Source organism: Spermophilus citellus (assembly GCF_964194105.1).
Source record: "Spermophilus citellus genome assembly, chromosome: 2".
NCBI lineage: Eukaryota > Metazoa > Chordata > Mammalia > Rodentia > Sciuridae > Spermophilus > Spermophilus citellus.
The window spans coordinates 213,917,717-213,934,618 of record NC_138183.1 but is presented as its reverse complement, the minus strand read 5'-3'; the positions used below and the strand labels follow the sequence as shown (position 1 = coordinate 213,934,618).

General features: G+C 35.7%; 1 protein-coding gene across 1 annotated transcript in view; it reads right to left on the bottom strand.

The window, feature by feature from the left end:
- The window catches only part of PRMT3 (protein arginine methyltransferase 3), a 139,779-nt gene that overhangs the window by 22,330 nt on the left and 100,547 nt on the right, over positions 1–16,902 (bottom strand). The window lies entirely within an intron of this gene.

Sequence of the window (16,902 nt, the reverse complement as noted above, 5' to 3'; positions counted from 1 at the left end):
CCAATATTAACTATACCTTAAATTATACCTTTTCTTCTTCAATTAATTTTCTATTTTACCCCAAGAGAAAATTTGCATCTTTGCTTTCTTTCATGATTCCTCTAGGGAACAACAGACATTAAGTGCCATTAACTCCCAAGGGATAATGCCAGATTGAGTGGTGTTTAGAAACCGAACAATATGTAAGTAGCAAAATAGACAAAGGTCTATAAGTACGGAAGACACTCTTACTGAAGTATTCAATACAATTCAGTTTTAATTTACTTAAAATATTCCCAGACAATAACTGAAACTCCATTTAAATGTATTTGGATTGCTTACTTCTAATTTTAAAACTGCTTATTAGTGATTTTAGGGGGCAAAATGAATCATCTGTTCTGAGTCTAAAACCCAAGTTAACAAAGAGAGAGAGAGAGGAGAGAAAGAGAGAGAGAGAGAGAAGAGAGAAAGAGAGAGAGAGAAGAGAAGGAGAGAGAGAGAGGAGAGAGAGAGAGGAGAGGAGAGAGAGAGAGAGAGGAGAGGAGAGAGAGAGGAGAGGAGAGAGAGAGGAGAGGAGAGAGAGAGAGAGGAGAGGAGAGAGAGAGGAGAGGAGAGAGAGAGGAGAGGAGAGAGAGAGACAGGAGAGAGAGAAAGGAGAGAGAGGAGAAAAAAGAGAGAGAGAGAGAGAGAGAGAGAGAGAGAGAGAGAGAGAGAAAGGGAGGGGTCTTGTTATGTTGCCCAGGCTGGTGCCAAACTCCTGGGTTCAAGTGATTTTCCTCAATCTCCCTAGTAGCTGGGACAATAAAAGTGAGCCACTGTGCCCTGCTAAAACACACAAGTTTTTGACATTTTATAAATTTATACCTCCCATGCCTTAATTGCCCTACATTTCTTCTTTCCAATAAACATTTTATATAGTCCATATTCAGTGAGTTATCAATATTTTGATGTAGCTTGGTGCAATGGTACACACCTATAATCCCATGGTTTGGGAGGCTAAGACAGTAGGATCGCCAGTTCAAAGCCAGCCAGCTTCAGTAAAAAGAGAGGTGCTAAGCAACTCAGTGAGACCCTGTCTCTAAATAAAATACAAAATAGAGCTGGGGGTGTGGTTCATTCATTGAGTGCCCCCGAGTTCAAATTCCCAGTACTCCAAAACAAACAAAAAATCTTTTAATGTATAATGTACATGTAGAAAAGTACATTATAAATGCATATCATGGTGAATTTTCAAACTGAATTCAGCTGTGAAACTCACATTCAGATTATGAGACAACACCTTAGCCCTCTGGTAAACTGCTCCTAGTCAATCTTAGGCATCTGCAATTCCACAGGGTAACCACTGTCCTAATTGCTAAGGGCAGAGGTGATCAGTTTTCTCTATTAGTATACTAAGCATAAAGGGAATAATACATTGTGTTTTTGTGATCATTCCTTTTTTATGGCTGTAGATGTTTTTCCGTGATTAATCTCCCTTTAATACAGGGAATACATACCAAGATGTCAGTAGATGCCTGAAACTGGATAGTACTGAGCCCTATAAATACTATATTTTCCATAAATACAAGAAGTTTAATTTACCAACAAGGCATGGAAGAGATCAATAATACAATAGAAAAGAAAAAAATACTGTAATAAAATTTACTTGAATGTGGGCTCTCAAAATATCTCACTCTTCTTGTGATCTCTGGTAACTGAAATCTTGGAAGGCAAAACGTTAGATAAGAGGGAGTGGAGTTACTGTATACAACTTATCGAGTTTACTGACGACAGATATTTGAAAAGTAAGTTGCAAGTTTTATGAACAGTGCTATTATAAACTTCTAGTCTGTGTCCTTTGGTGAACTATGAAATCAAGGTTGTTGGGTATGTACTGTGAGTGGAACTATGGAGGTGTATATTTTTACTATTTTTGTTAATCCTTATGACTTGCCTTCCATTTGAGACTTCCATCAGGGACCACTTTCTTTTTGCCTAATGCCCTTTAGTTCCTCACTTCAGTAAAGGTTTCCTGAGTCAAATGCTTTCCTCTCTCTCTTAAATTTTATTTTTGGTATTCTAAAAATATCCTCATTTCAGCTTCAGCTTCATCTTGAAAGGATATTTGAACAGGGAAGAATTCATGTTGGCAGTTATTTTCTTTCAGCACAATTTAGATGCCAATTGTTAAAATGTCTTCGATCTTTTTGATTCCATAGTTCCTGTTGAAAACTCATGTATTAGTTCACTTATTGGTTTTAGAAGGTAATTCCAGTGCCTCACCCAAACCCCAGTGACTGCTTTTATATTTTTTCCTTGCATTCTGTAGTTTTACTAGAATGTGTCTAGAATTTTATTCCTCAAGCCACATTCGTCAGGTGATAGATATCTTAATTGCTCTCACTTTTGAGCTAATTGTGAACAATACTGCTATGAATGTTTATGTTGACACATTTTTACTTCTTAGGTATATACCTAGAGTTGAATGACAATCAAAAATTGTACAATTGAAGTCATTTTGTGCTTTTGAATTGTAGCATGTTATCTTTCAACTGTTTTGATCTTGGCCATCATCTCTTCAATTATTGTTTGTGATATTTTCACCTTCCGTTTGAACTCCCATTTAAATACACATCAAATCTTTGCTGGTATCCACTGTATTTCTTGTACCCTCTGTCTCATCCTTGCATCTGCCTGTGCATCTGCCTGGATATTTTTTTCTGACCTGAAATCAGATCCGTTCCTAAACTCACATTTAATCAGGTTGTAAAATTCTTTTTTCTCAAATATGCTATTTAAAAAAACATTTCCAGTTCTTTGAAGTTAGCAAGCTTGGTTATTTCCAAATCCCTGATAGAAACAACTAATTTCTGTAGTGCTACAGCTGTTTTTAATGCCTACTCTTTTCACCTGATGCTTGATAATGGTGTCTTATGCTCACGTGTGACTCATTATATTTAATTATGTTCTGAAATTTTTATTTGAAAAACTGATTGTAGAAATATTTTGAGGCCTACAATAAACTTGAGGCCTATAATAATTGTCATCTAGAAAGAATTTTGATTTATCTCAGCAAGGAACCTGGAAACACTAGAAAGCTAAGAACGTCTTAACCCAACATTGGGGTTTCAGAATATCCTGGACCATCCAGATGACTTGAACTTGGGTTGCAGGTCATTCCAGGGCTCACTGATCTCTACTTTGCCCTTATTTTGGGTTCACTTTTTCAGGATTCCTAATGCATAGCACCAGGAAATTAAAAGCGCCTTTCCAAAAAGAAATCTGTGTTTCTGTATTCCTACCCATGTAAGGTTAGCAACAGTACAACACAAATCTTTTTAGTTGTTGCTTCTGCACTGGCAAATGCCTTTCAGGCAAAAGCATCCTGAAATGTCAGTATTATTTCTTTAGATTTTCTTTTCTGCATCTTAGCTGGATAGTGCTTTACTAACTTACTTTTCTGATACCTTCGAATAGATGATATGTTTTCACATTTTGTAGTTGTTCTCAGCAAAAGGGCCTTGCTCCATTTTATGGACCGTCTCATTCTAGAAGACAAATCATTGCCTCTTTTTTTTTTTTTTTTTTTCCTAGTTAAGGCTTTGTAACACTCTCCCCCACTTTCTAAACTACCCCTCATTTGCAGTCTCAGTTTCGCTGTTACTTCCCTGGGCAGCCTTCAGTAATCTCACACAGCAGATTATAATACATTCACTAACTGTCCTGTACTCCCTCTAGCAGCACTCACCATACGCATAATGCTGCTGTTCAGTTACAGATCCTAATAGGCCCTTAAGGGCAGACTCACCACTTCTGTGTTTACCTCTGTAACCTCACTGCCTGAGCTCAATGCTTGGGCACTCTATCTAAATGGTGAAAGCAACTGTGCAGCATAACAATGGCATAAGACAGCCTGAACACTCAGGAACTAGAAAGTCCATAAATATTTGTTATTAAGTAAACTATTTGTTAAATGATAAAGTGATATATGTATATTGTACATGTAGAAAAGTACATTATAAATGCACTCATGGTGAACTTATACCACTCTTTGAGTGAAAAAAAAATGACCCCTATTTATAAGTTTGATTCTTACTCAAAACTGATATTAGATCAACTACTTCAAAGTAACATCTCACAACATCTGTAACAACAATCTGTAACTCCCCATAGTGAATATATTGCAAACAGTATTAAGGCTTTCCAGAAGAAGCCATGCCTAAAATAAAACCTTAAGAATTGGGTGGCACGGCGCACGAGGAGTGCCAGGTACGGAACTGGAGCAGGCTGGGTTCCCATGCTTTTGTGATTAGGTCAAGGTATACCCTGGTGTTGTATCATAACTAAAAATAACAAAGAAAAAAGAAACAAAATCCTTAAGTATGAATAGGATTATCAAAGAAAAGTCAGAGTGTGCTATACCAAGGGTATCTTTTTTTTTCTATGCCTTTAATGATAATAAGTTATATGATAAAAATACTATCTATATAAATGTGTTCTCTTCTTTAAAGGAATGTCTTTGAGGTCAGAGAATACATTTTGATGCTTTTATTGTATTCACAGTGTCAGCACAGAAGCTAATACACAGTATTAGTATTCAGTAAATGTTGCTTGAATAAAAAGTGATCTTGAAAAGCTTCTTTTTTTTTTTTGCTTGTGCTTGCCTTTTAAAAATCTTGCAGTTCACTGCTTCTCTAGATTTCTATCTCCTCTTGCTCCATCACATATCACCAGTTTCTCACTGCTTGATATCAATGCTTTGTTTCCTTATATTCCATTTTTCATGTTGCTGTTCAATGCTCCCTAAAAACTATCCAAGTGAGGGCTCCATGTTCCATGTCTAGTTCCTCAAATAGTAGAAGACATTATCAGCGGTAAGTAAACATATTTTTAATCTTAAAAATACACTGGAACAAAATAGTCAATGCGGTGAACTTGGAAATCAAAGCAAGTTAGGAATGATGGGATGTGTCTGTAGTCCCAACTACTTGGGAGGCTAAGGCAGGAGGATCACTTCAGCCCAGGAGTTTGAGCCCAGCCTGGGCAACATAATGAGATCCTGGCTCAAGAAAAGAAAAGGCAAAAATGAAAAAGAAATATGAGTGTTGTAGAGGTTTAAAAGTGAAAACTATTAAAATTCATTTTTATGGTTAGATGACCAAGTTCTACCAAATGCTAATGGTTTTTACAAGCCTTTAAAGGTATAACTTTAGCCGCGTGTGATAACACACGCCTGTAATCCCAGCAGCTTGAGAGGCTAAGGCAGGAAGATCTTGGGTTTAAAGCCAGGCTCAGCAAAAGCAAGGCACTAAGCAACTCAGTAAGACCTTGTCTCTAAATAAAATACAAAACAGGGCTGGGGATGTGGCTCAGTGGTTGAGTGCCTCTTGGTTCAATCTCCGGTAACAAAACAACAACAAAAAAGTATAATTTTAGAAATCTAACACTGAAAGAAACTACTTAACAGAAACAAGGAGGAAGACAAAAGATGTGATATATTTTACTTTCTAAAACTTTTCCCCTTTCTTTTTAAAGAAAGACGGCGAACACATGCCAGGCACAGTGGCGCATGCCTGTAATCCCAGCAGCTCAGAAGGCTGAGACAGGAGGATCTCCAGTTCAAAGCCAGCCTCAGCAACCATGAGGTGCTAAGTAAGGCAGTGAGACCTTGTCTCTAAATTAATACAAAATAGGGCTGTGTTATGTGGTTCAGTGGTTGAGTATCCCTGAGTTCAATCCCCAGTACCCCTTTGTCCACCAAAAAAAAAAAAAAAAACCACAAAAAAACCACAAAAAAACAAAAAACAAACAAAAACCAACCAACCAAACAAACAAACAAAAAAACATGAAAGAAAGATGTCTAATATGTTCCTGCTAGAGCCTTGTGTAAAGTGTTCAATATCTGGGGTGGGAACTAAGTATTTGGTAGTATTCATTTGTTTTTCATTAGGAACTGGCATTTTCCAAAGAAGGTAATTATACTAAGCTTTAAGTTCTGGCTTACAATTTCAAGCTGGTTTCTTTGTTTTCTTCATTACAATCTCTGGACTATGTTGGGTGAAACAATAACTTACTCTGGGGCCTCAGGATTCAGTATGACCCATCCCACATTCATGGGGTTGGATGTTGGATGAAAGAATAGGAGAAGAGAAAAGAGCAATCAATTGACTATGCTGGTGCAATCTTTAGAGAGAGCCCAGGATATCATTTGTTAAAAAAAGGACATTCTGTAAGTTATGTGACTGTATTAGTGATCTAAAATTAAAAACAATTCTTAATAAAACTGTAGGCAGAAGGAATGTGGTTTTGCTCTAAGCAGCAGCTGATTTGCACAAATGCAATATTCTGAAAGAATGGAGAATTTTTCTTAATACATTAGGATACTCAGGGGTATAGATAAGGTCTGACAGTTTTCACTGCATGTACATACCCCTGTTCATAAAGAAATGGGTCTTTGATGTGGTTCTTAAAGGCAAGTCAGGTAGGCTTATTCAATCCTGCTGGAATAAATAAGTCACATCTATAAAACCACAGTCCTAAATCCTTATAAGCAAATAGATATGTTAAAAATGAAACAATAAAGCAGAACAAACAATGCTTTCTTTAAGAATGCAGCCTGACAGGAAAGTGAAATATTAATTAGATCATATATTGAGCCTTTTCTAAGTGCCATGCAGAGTAGTAAACATGTGTCTAGTTTATCTCATTTAGCATTCAACAATAATTATATCTGAGATATTATTTTATTTATGCTTCTGAGATAAACAAAACTAAAGTTTAGAGAAGTTAAATACATGATCTAAAATCATACTGGTAAACTCAGGTCCTGTGGGTCTGCTTTTATCTACAGAGATAAATTACTACTGTAAATTTTCCTCTTCAACTTTATTTTCATCTGTTTAAACGGGAAGGGCTTTTAGAAAACTTCTTTTCATTTCAAGATTTTTTTTTCTCTTTCAGTTTTCTTGAAAACAAACGAACAAACAAAAAGATGGACTGACTCATTTTGGCAAATGTAAAATACATTCTGACCTAACTGTCATATATGACAAAAATTTATTTTTCCAATTCTCAACTCATTTTTACATGAGGACTGATCCTTCCTGTCAACACATATGCTGGAAACATTGGGTATTTGGGGATTTTCAGAAGATTTGAACGTCAATATACACAAGGACATGGTCAAAAGAAATCTGACCTGGGAAGATTGATTCCTTATAGATCACTACTCCAGGAATGACTACTCAAATCAAAGAGGAAAATACCTGGTCAAACTCATTTATCATCACAATCTAATGATGCTAACTGGCAGTCTCTGATAAGTCTAGGGAGAGCTCCCAGCATCTGTAATCAAGAGTCCACTATTATTGATTATGTAATAAAAAGCCATTCTTATGCTTCTTGCTATGCTTGAGTTGGATGTTTAGTCCAGCTTTAGTGTCATTATTTCTTTTAAAACTAAGACACTGCTGATCTCAAGCAAAATCCTCTACCTATCTGGTGAGCATGATGTAAAACTTAAGAATTTCAAGACTACACTCAAGTTGCTTCAGAACAACTTGATTCAAATATGGTTAAAACTCAATCTGGAGACTTTAGAATTGGTGTGAGCAAATTTGTTAAAAAAAAAAAAAGGCAGCTTCAGAGGCATTATTCTATATCATGCTTTCAAAGTAGGACCAGGTATGTGAATCTCTATGAACAAATTATTTTTCTTGACTTCAGTGGTCCTCATTTTGTGGACTTGGCATTCTTCTTCTTCTTTAAATATCTGACCTATACTTTTTTTTAATCTTTATTTTTATTTGTTTAATTTTTTATGTGGTGCTGAGGATTGAACCCAGAACCTCACATGTGGGAGGCAAGCGTTTTACCACTGAGCTACAACTCCAGCCCCTGAATTCTTGGTAAGTAGGAATAAATAATGATTCTTTCCATTACTGAATGAACAAAGACCTAAGTTAATACAGTGTAGAAGTATAATTGACTTTAATTTTTTTTTCTTATTGGTAGCTTCAAGGACAGAGTAGAGTATAAAAATTGAGAGGAGGGCTGAGGTTGTGGCTCAGCGGTAGAGCACTCGCCTAGCATGTGCGAGGCCCTGGGTTTGATCCTCAGCACCCCGTAAAAATAAATAAAAATAAAGGTATTGTGTTCAACTACAACTAAAAGGCAAATATTAAAAACAAAAGAATAAGAAAATTAAAAAAATTGAGAGGAAACTAAACATGAAAATAGATAAAAGAAATGCAGATTTTAAAAAGGCTAAAATCCTCTACAACCAGGGACCGTTTAGAAAACTTTCTCTCTGGAACTGGAAAAATGAAGGATAAAAGATGATAAAGTAGAAGTAAATTTTGTCAGAAATGCAATGGCACAAGTTGTCGTTTCTTTGGTTGGGATCCAGATACAGGGGATGGTTTATAATAGAGTGCTATGTTGTATTAAAAATATATACTTTAAAAGAACATTAGAAAAACTAGGGATAACAGGAACTTACCTCGACATTGTAAAAGCTATCTATGCTAAGCCTCAGGCTAGCATCATTCTGAATGGAGAAAAACTGAAGGCATTCCCTCTAAAATCTGGAACAAGACAGGGATGCCCTCTCTCACCACTTCTATTCAATATAGTTCTCGAAACACTGGCCAGAGCAATTAGACAGATGAAAGAAATTAAAGGTATAAAAATAGGAAAAGAAGAACTTAAATTATCACTATTTGCGGATGACATGATTCTATACCTAAAAGACCCAAACGGGTCTACAAAAAAACTACTAGAACTAATAAATAAATTCAGCAAAGTGGCAGGATATAAAATCAACACACATAAATCAAAGGCATTTCTGTATATCAGCGACAAAACTTCAAACGGAAATGAGGAAAAACACTCCATTCACAATATCCTCAAAAAAAAAAAATACTTGGGAATCAACCTAACAAAAGAGGTGAAAGACTTATACAATGAAAACTACAGAACCCTAAAGAGAGAAATAGAAGAGGATCATAGAAGATGGAAAAATATACCCTGTTCATGGATAGGCAGAACTAACATCATCAAAATGGCGATATTACCAAAAGTTCTCTATAGGTTTAATGCAATGCCAATCAAAATCCCAATGGCATTTCTTGTAGAAATAGATAAAGCAATCATGAAATTCATATGGAAAAATAAAAGACCCAGAATAGCAAAAACAATTCTAAGCAGGAAGTGTGAATCAGGCGGTATAGCGATACCAGATTTCAAACTATATTACAGAGCAATAGTAACAAAAACAGCATGATACTGGTACCAAAACAGGTGGGTGGACCAATGGTACAGAATAGAGGACACAGAGACTAACCCACAAAGCTACAACTATCTTATATTTGATAAAGGAGCTAAAAGCATGCAATGGAGGAAGGATAGCATCTTCAACAAATGGTGTTGGGAAAACTGGAAATCCATATGCAACAAAATGAAACTGAATCCCCTCCTCTCGCCATGCACAAAAGTCAACTCAAAGTGGATCAAGGAGCTAGATATCAAATCAGAGACTCTGCATCTGATAGAAAAAAAAGTTGGCTCCGATCTACATATTGTGGGGTCGGGCTCCAAATTCCTTAATAGGACACCCATAGCACAAGAGTTAATAACAAGAATCAACAAATGGGATTTTCTTAAACTGAAAAGTTTTTTCTCAGCAAGAGAAACAATAAGAGAGGTAAATAGGGAGCCTACATCATGGGAACAAATCTTTACTCCACACACTTCAGATAGAGCCCTAATATCCAGAGTATACAAAGAACTCAAAAAATTAGACAATAAGAAAACAAATAACCCAATCAACAAATGGGCCAAGGACATGAACAAACACTTCACAGAGGAGGACATACAATCAATCAACAAGTACATGAAAAAATGCTCACCATCTCTAGCAGTCAGAGAAATGCAAATCAAAACCACCCTAAGATACCATCTCACTCCAGTAAGATTGGCAGCCATTATGAAGTCAAACAACAACAAGTGCTGGTGAGGATGTGGGGAAAAGGGTACTCTTGTACATTGCTGGTGGGACTGTAAACGGGTGCGGCCAATTTGGAAAGCAGTATGGAGATTCCTGGAAAAGCTGGGAATGGAACCACCATTTGACCCAGCTATTGCCCTTCTCGGACTATTCCCTGAAGACCTTAAAAGAGCACACTACAGGGATACTGCCACATCGATGTTCCTAGCAGCACAATTCACAATTGCTAGACTGTGATATCAACCCAGATGCCCTTCAATAGATGAATGGATAAAAATTTATACACCATGGAGTATTACGCAGCAATAAAAAATGACAAAATCATGGAATTTGCAGGGAAATGGATGGCACTAGAGCAGATTATGCTTAGTGAAGCTAGCCAATCCCTAAAAAACAAATACCAAATGTCTTCTTTGATATAATGAGAGCAACTAAGAACAGAGCAGGGAGGAAGAGCAGGAAGAAAAGATTAACATTAAACAGAGAGATGAGGTGGGAGGGAAAGGGAGAAAAAAGGGAAATTGCATGGAAATGGAGGGAGACCCTCATTGTTATACAAAATTACATAAGAGGTTGTGAGGGGAATGGGATAATAAACATGGAGGGAAATGAATTACAGTAGATGGAGTAGAGAGAGAAGATGGGAGGGGAGGGGAGGGGGGATAGTAGAGGATAGGAAAGGTAGCAGAATACAACAGTCACTAATATGGCAGTATGTAAAAATGTGGATGTGTAACCGATGTGATTCTGCAATCTGTATTTGGGGTAAAAATGGGAGTTCATAACCCACTTGATTCTAATGTATGAAATATGATATGTCAAGAGCTTTGTAATGTTGTGAACAACCAATAAAAAAAAATAAAAAAAAAAAAATAAAAGACCAGTTACTCACATGCAGTTAAACATATGATTTCTTTCTCTTTTTATTTTTGGTAACAATAATTGAACTCAAGGGGCTCAACCACTGAGTAACAACCCCCTTCTTCTTTTTTTTTTTTTTTTTTGAGATTTGGTCTTACTGAATTGCTTTGGTCCCCGCTAAGTTGCTGAGGCAGGCTTTCAACTTGTGATCCTCCTGCTTCAGGCTCTGGAGCCATTGGTGTTATACATGTAAGGCACTATGCCCAGCAAATATGTAATTTCTTACTAGAGAAATATATTTAAGCTGATAACAACTAAAGAAACAGCAGTTTCTCATGCTCATTTTGGGCACATGTTCACTAAATAAAAAGGAAGGAACATCTAATACTAATTACTCCATTACTTCTCTCATAGATTTTTTTTTTAACTGAATGCTTATAGTTAACTTATATTAGTATTTGTACATAATACTGCTCTACTATATTTGCTTTTTAAAAATAAGCTTTTAGAGTCTGATGATCTAAGAAGTAACAGGTTAAAATTAAGATCCTGGTTCAAAAGCAATTTATGTAATTTTATAACTGCTTAAAGTGTGTTATTAAGCAGTGTCAGCATATTTTGTGGGTATTTTCAAAATACTCTTCCACAGAATATTCTGGTTTTACTCACATATGTCACAAGTCTGACTTGACAAGATAGGTCACAAAACAATACTCCAGTTCCCTACTGGATATGATTACTTATGTATTTCTAAGGCATTTCAAATTGCACATGCTAAAAACCAAGCTCCTGATCCTCACCTCTAACCCACTTCCAGTCATCTTAAAAGACAGTACCATAATTCTTCTCATGGTATAAGTAAGAAACCTCTGAGTTATAACTTACTTCTGTTCCACATTTCCCATTACTTAATTCTTCTCCAATCCTGTCAATTCCTGAATATGTCCACTTTTCCTCCATCTTCACTAAAACTACGTTCATGTAAGTCATTGCCATTTCTTCCCTGAGCTACTTCTAATAGCCTATGCATTAATTAACCTCTTGCATCCACTCTAGTCTATTTTTTCTCTACATTCTAGCAGTAGTCTTTCTAAAGTGATCACCTCCATCTCTTCTTATAAAACATATTATTTCCCATGATTTGGACAGCTCTCCACTTCTTTAAACAGTATGGTCTACATGTCCCAGCCATATTAGGTTTTTAAAAAATTAATATATTAACTGCACATATTAATGGGGCTCATACAGACACATTTTCAGACACTCATACAGCATGCATTGATCAAATCCAGCCACTTTTCCCTTATACCCTTCCCAAAACCTAGAAATCACCAGTCTACTTTCCAATCAACTTTGAAAAAAGTTTACATGAAAGAGAGCATGTGGTTGTCATTCTGTGTCTGATTATTTTACTTAACATAATATCCTTCAGTTTTGTTTATTTTGCTACAAGCAACAGGATGTCATTCTTATTTATGGCTGAATAATACTTCATTATATCACATTTTCTTTATCCACCCATCTGCTGATGGGCACCAATGAGGTTGGTTTCACATCATAGCTACTGTGAATAGTTCACAAACAGTTGTGTAGGAATCTCTTTGTTATGCTGAGCTCATTTCCTTTAGATACATACCCAGACATGGTAGTTCTATCTTCAATTTTTTTAGGAATCTTCATATTTTTCCCCATAATGATTGTATTCATTTACATTACCTACCACCAACAGTGTATAAGAGTTCTTTTTTCCACATACTTACCAGCATTTATTATTATTTTTGATAACAGCTATTCTAACTGCAATGAGAGAGTATTTCATTGTAGCCTTGGTTTGAGTTTCCTGGAGGGATAAATACTTTGAGCATTTTTTTCAAATATTTGTTGGCTATCTATTTTTTTTTCTTTTGAGCAGTGTCTGTTCAAATAATTTACCCATTTTTAATTGGACATTTTACAATTATGTTTGGGTTCTTTACACGTTTTGGATATTAACTGTCAAATGAATAGCTGGCAAATATTTTCTTCCATTCTGTTTTGCTGTCTGTGTGAAACATCTGAGTGTTTCCTCTGTTGTGAAGAAGCTTTTAAGTTTCATGCAATCTTATTTGTCAATTTCTGCTTTTGTTTCTGTCCTTTTGGGCTACTATCCAGAAAAATCATTATATCTTTGAGTTATTTTCCCTAGTAATTTCAGGTTTTGGTTTTGATCCACTTTGATATTTATAGAGTGATAGGTGTCAAGTTTTAATCTTCTGGACGTGGATACCCAGTTGTCCCAGAATCATTTGTTAAAGAAATAGTCCTTTCTCTAATATATATATGCTTTTCGCACCTTTGTTGAGTATCGGTTGTAGATGGGTGCATTTATTTCTAGGATCTTTATTCTGTTCCACAGGTCTATGTGTCTGCTTTTATGCCAATACCATGTTGTTTTGGGTACCACTGCTTTGTGGTGTGTCTTGAAATAAGGTATTGGGATGCTTCCATCTATGTTCTTTTTGTTCAAGATTGCTTGGGCTACCTGGGGTATTTGTGCTTCCATGTGGACTTCAGGATGTTTTTTTCTATCTGTGAAGAATTTCATTGTCCTTTTGATGAGTATTACATTAGATATGCAGACTGCTTCGGGTAGTAGGGAAATTTTAATAATAATGATTCTTCTAATCTATGAATATAGGAATATATATGGGAATATAAATATATTTTTGTGTCTTCAATTTCTTTCATCAGTGTTTTATAATTTTCATTGTAGAGGTCTTTTACTTTCTTGGGTAAGTTTATTCTTGGGTATCTTTCCTTTTTTGTAGCTATTGGGAATAGGATCGCTTGTATAATTACTTTCTCAGCAAATTCCTTACTGGCGTATAGAGAAGCTACTGATTTTTCTATGTTCATTTTGTAGGCTGCTACTCTACTCAATTCATTTATCAGTTCTAACAGTCTGGTGGAGTCTTTAAGTCTTTCTCTGTATAGAATCATATTATCTACAAACAGGGATAATTGACTTTGTCCCTTCTGTTTGTCTTTTCTCTTGCCTGCTTGGGCTGAAAACTTCTGGTACTGGACTTAACAAGAGCAGAGAGAGTAGACACCCTTGTCTTTTTCCTGGTGGTAGTGTCCAGAGAATGCTAGAGTTTTTCAGTTCCTTGTACCCATCACCTCTGGCCACTACTAGGTGGACATTTTTTGGTTAACTTTTTTGGTCCTGTGGATTGAACCTCAGGGCACTTTGCCACTGAGCAACATCCTCAGCACTTTTTTATTTTGAGACAGGGTGTTGCTAAGTTGCTAAGGCTGGCCTTCAACTCACAATCCTCTTCCCTCAGCATCCCATGTTGCTAGGATTATAGACATGAGCCACCACACACTGCTTTGGAAAACTTTTTAACTTGAGTAATACATGCATGCAAAAATTAGAGTTCTTTTTGGTCAATGTAAGAATAATTGTCTTTTAAAATAAGTGCACTATTAAAGTGTTTATAAAATACATAAGCAAAGGGCTGGGGATGTACCTCAGTGGCAGAGTGCTTCCCTAGTCTGGGTTTGAGTCCCAGCAGTGCATGAACAAAAAAACACACACAGAAGTGAATAAATTATCAGTACATAGCTCAGTGTCTGTTTCATAATGAACATATATGTATAACCACTTTCCAATCAAGATAGGAATCACTCTTAATACCCCAGAAACCTCTATCATGCTCCCTTTCATTTAGTCTTTCTACAAATGATAACTACTATTCTGATGTCAACCATCATGTTAGTTTAGACTTTGTGTAAAATTTAAATATTAATATTTTATCTGGCTTTCCCCCTCTTTTTAAATGAATCATGTGCCTGTAAAATTCATCCATGTTGTAGTGTACAATTAATCTCATCTTTTTTCATTGCTGTTTTCTCCATAAATATACTACATTATTTATACTAAATTCTTCTGTTGATGAATGTTTGGATTATTTCTAGTTTGGGGCTATTATAAAGAAAGCTGCAATGGACATTCTTGTAATTTGATTTTGGCAAAGATACGAATATATTTCTGTTGTATCCGGTCTTTCTTCTATGACTAAAATGATTAAGTTACAGGATAAGCAAGTATTCAGCTTCGTTAGCTACATTCAGGTGCTGGGTTGAATAGGAACAACTGTAGATCAGTGCCAATACCTCTGTTCCCTCACTCTTTTACATTTCTTAGAATACTGTCATAGTGAGATTCTTCTTCTTCTTTTTTGTGGTGGTGCTAGGGATTGAACCCAGGGCCTTGTGCATGCGAGGCAAGCACTCTACCAAGTGAGCTACATCCCCAGCCCCTATAGTGAGATTCTTTAAAAAATAAATCCCCACTAACTGTATTTCTGTATTGATATTTCAATACATTTTTGTATTGATTTAACAATACAGAAATTCCTCAAAAGACTTGGCATGGAACCACCACATGACCCAACTATACCACTTCTCAGCATTTACCTTGAAGAATTAAAGTCATCTTGCTACAGTGATATATGTGCACCCATGTTTATAGCAGCTACAATTCATAATAGCTAAATTATGGAATCGGTCTAGGTGTCTACTGATGGATGAATGGATAAAGAAAACGTATAGATTTTTATTCAGCAGTAAGAAAAATGAAAGTATCATTTACATGAAATGGATGGAACTAGAGACCATCATGTTAAGTGAAATAATTCCAAGTTGGTTAAGAGTTGTTATGTTTTCTCTCATATGCAGAAAGCTAGCGAGGAAAACGAAAAAGAAAGGTGGGGTAGATCTTCAAAAAATCAAAGGGAGGTGAGAAAAGGGAGCAAGGGATGGGAGTGGGTCAGGGAGAGCGTTGGGGAGTGCTAATGGTCAAATTATATTGTTGTAGTGTGTGCATGTACAAATATGTAACAACATATTTCATCAGTATGTACAACATAATGTACCAATACAAAATGTGGGGAAAAAATAAAGTGGAGCAGTAAAAGAAAAAGAAAATTCCCCACTATGTAAAAATTTCAAGCATAAATAAAATTACAGAACCTTTGAGTACCTATTACCTATATTCATCAATAACTAGTATTTGGCATATTTACTTAATCTATTTTCTATTCTCCCTGTTCTTTTCTTCTGCTGAACTGTTCTGAAGCAAATATCTCACATCAAGTCATTTGTTTCCTACATACTTTATCAGTTTTCCTCTAATAAACATGGACATTTTCTTAGGTAACAACTATGCCCTTATCACAAAAACCAAATTCTTAATAATTCTTTAGTATTATCCAATATCCATAGGATGAATTTTATTATCTGCCTCTCCCATTAATGTCTTGTGAACAGAGAAACTGTTTTTGCCTTGTTATTATATTCCCAATGTTTCACAGCTCTTGGCACATAACAGTACTCAGAGAACATATCCTGAGAATAAATGAAGAGACAGAAGTGTTCTTGCTATCATCTAAGCCCAACTATAAAGGTTTGGGGCTCAGAAAAGAGTAGACATGAAGACCATGCTCTAGGTCATATAGTCATTCGCACAAGGAAAAACCTGAAACCAACTGTGGAGGTGAAATCACATAATTAGAAATGCTCTCCCTCAGACATAAAATTTACTTAATGAAGCCTTTTAAAATTTATGCCAGATGTCCCACTAAAATCTCTGATGCAAGTTCAAGACAAATCTTACTAATTCCAAGCAGCACAGATGTGTCTTAATAATTAGTTTCTTTAGCTGATTAGCTTTGCAAAGTCAAAGTTAGGTCAATTTACACCAAAAAGTATGTGGAGCTGATTTAACACCCAGGAATGAGTTTGGAATTAGTAGGTTTCTACTGTCAAGAAGTTTTTCAAAAGTCTTGAAAGAAGATTTAAAGAACCCAACTGCAAAGATACAGGCTCATCTTTAAGTCATTAAATTAAAAGCTTAAATAAAAAGATGAAAAAGTACTATAACTAAGAAACTATGAGTAAACATTTTAAAGTTTCTTTTCATAGCAACTGCATTAGTTTTAAAAAACTCACTCAAAGACCTGTTTTGACTCTATCCAAAGTTAAATACTGGTGCCTTTTAAATCTTTCTACCATTTATCAAATATATTATTAAA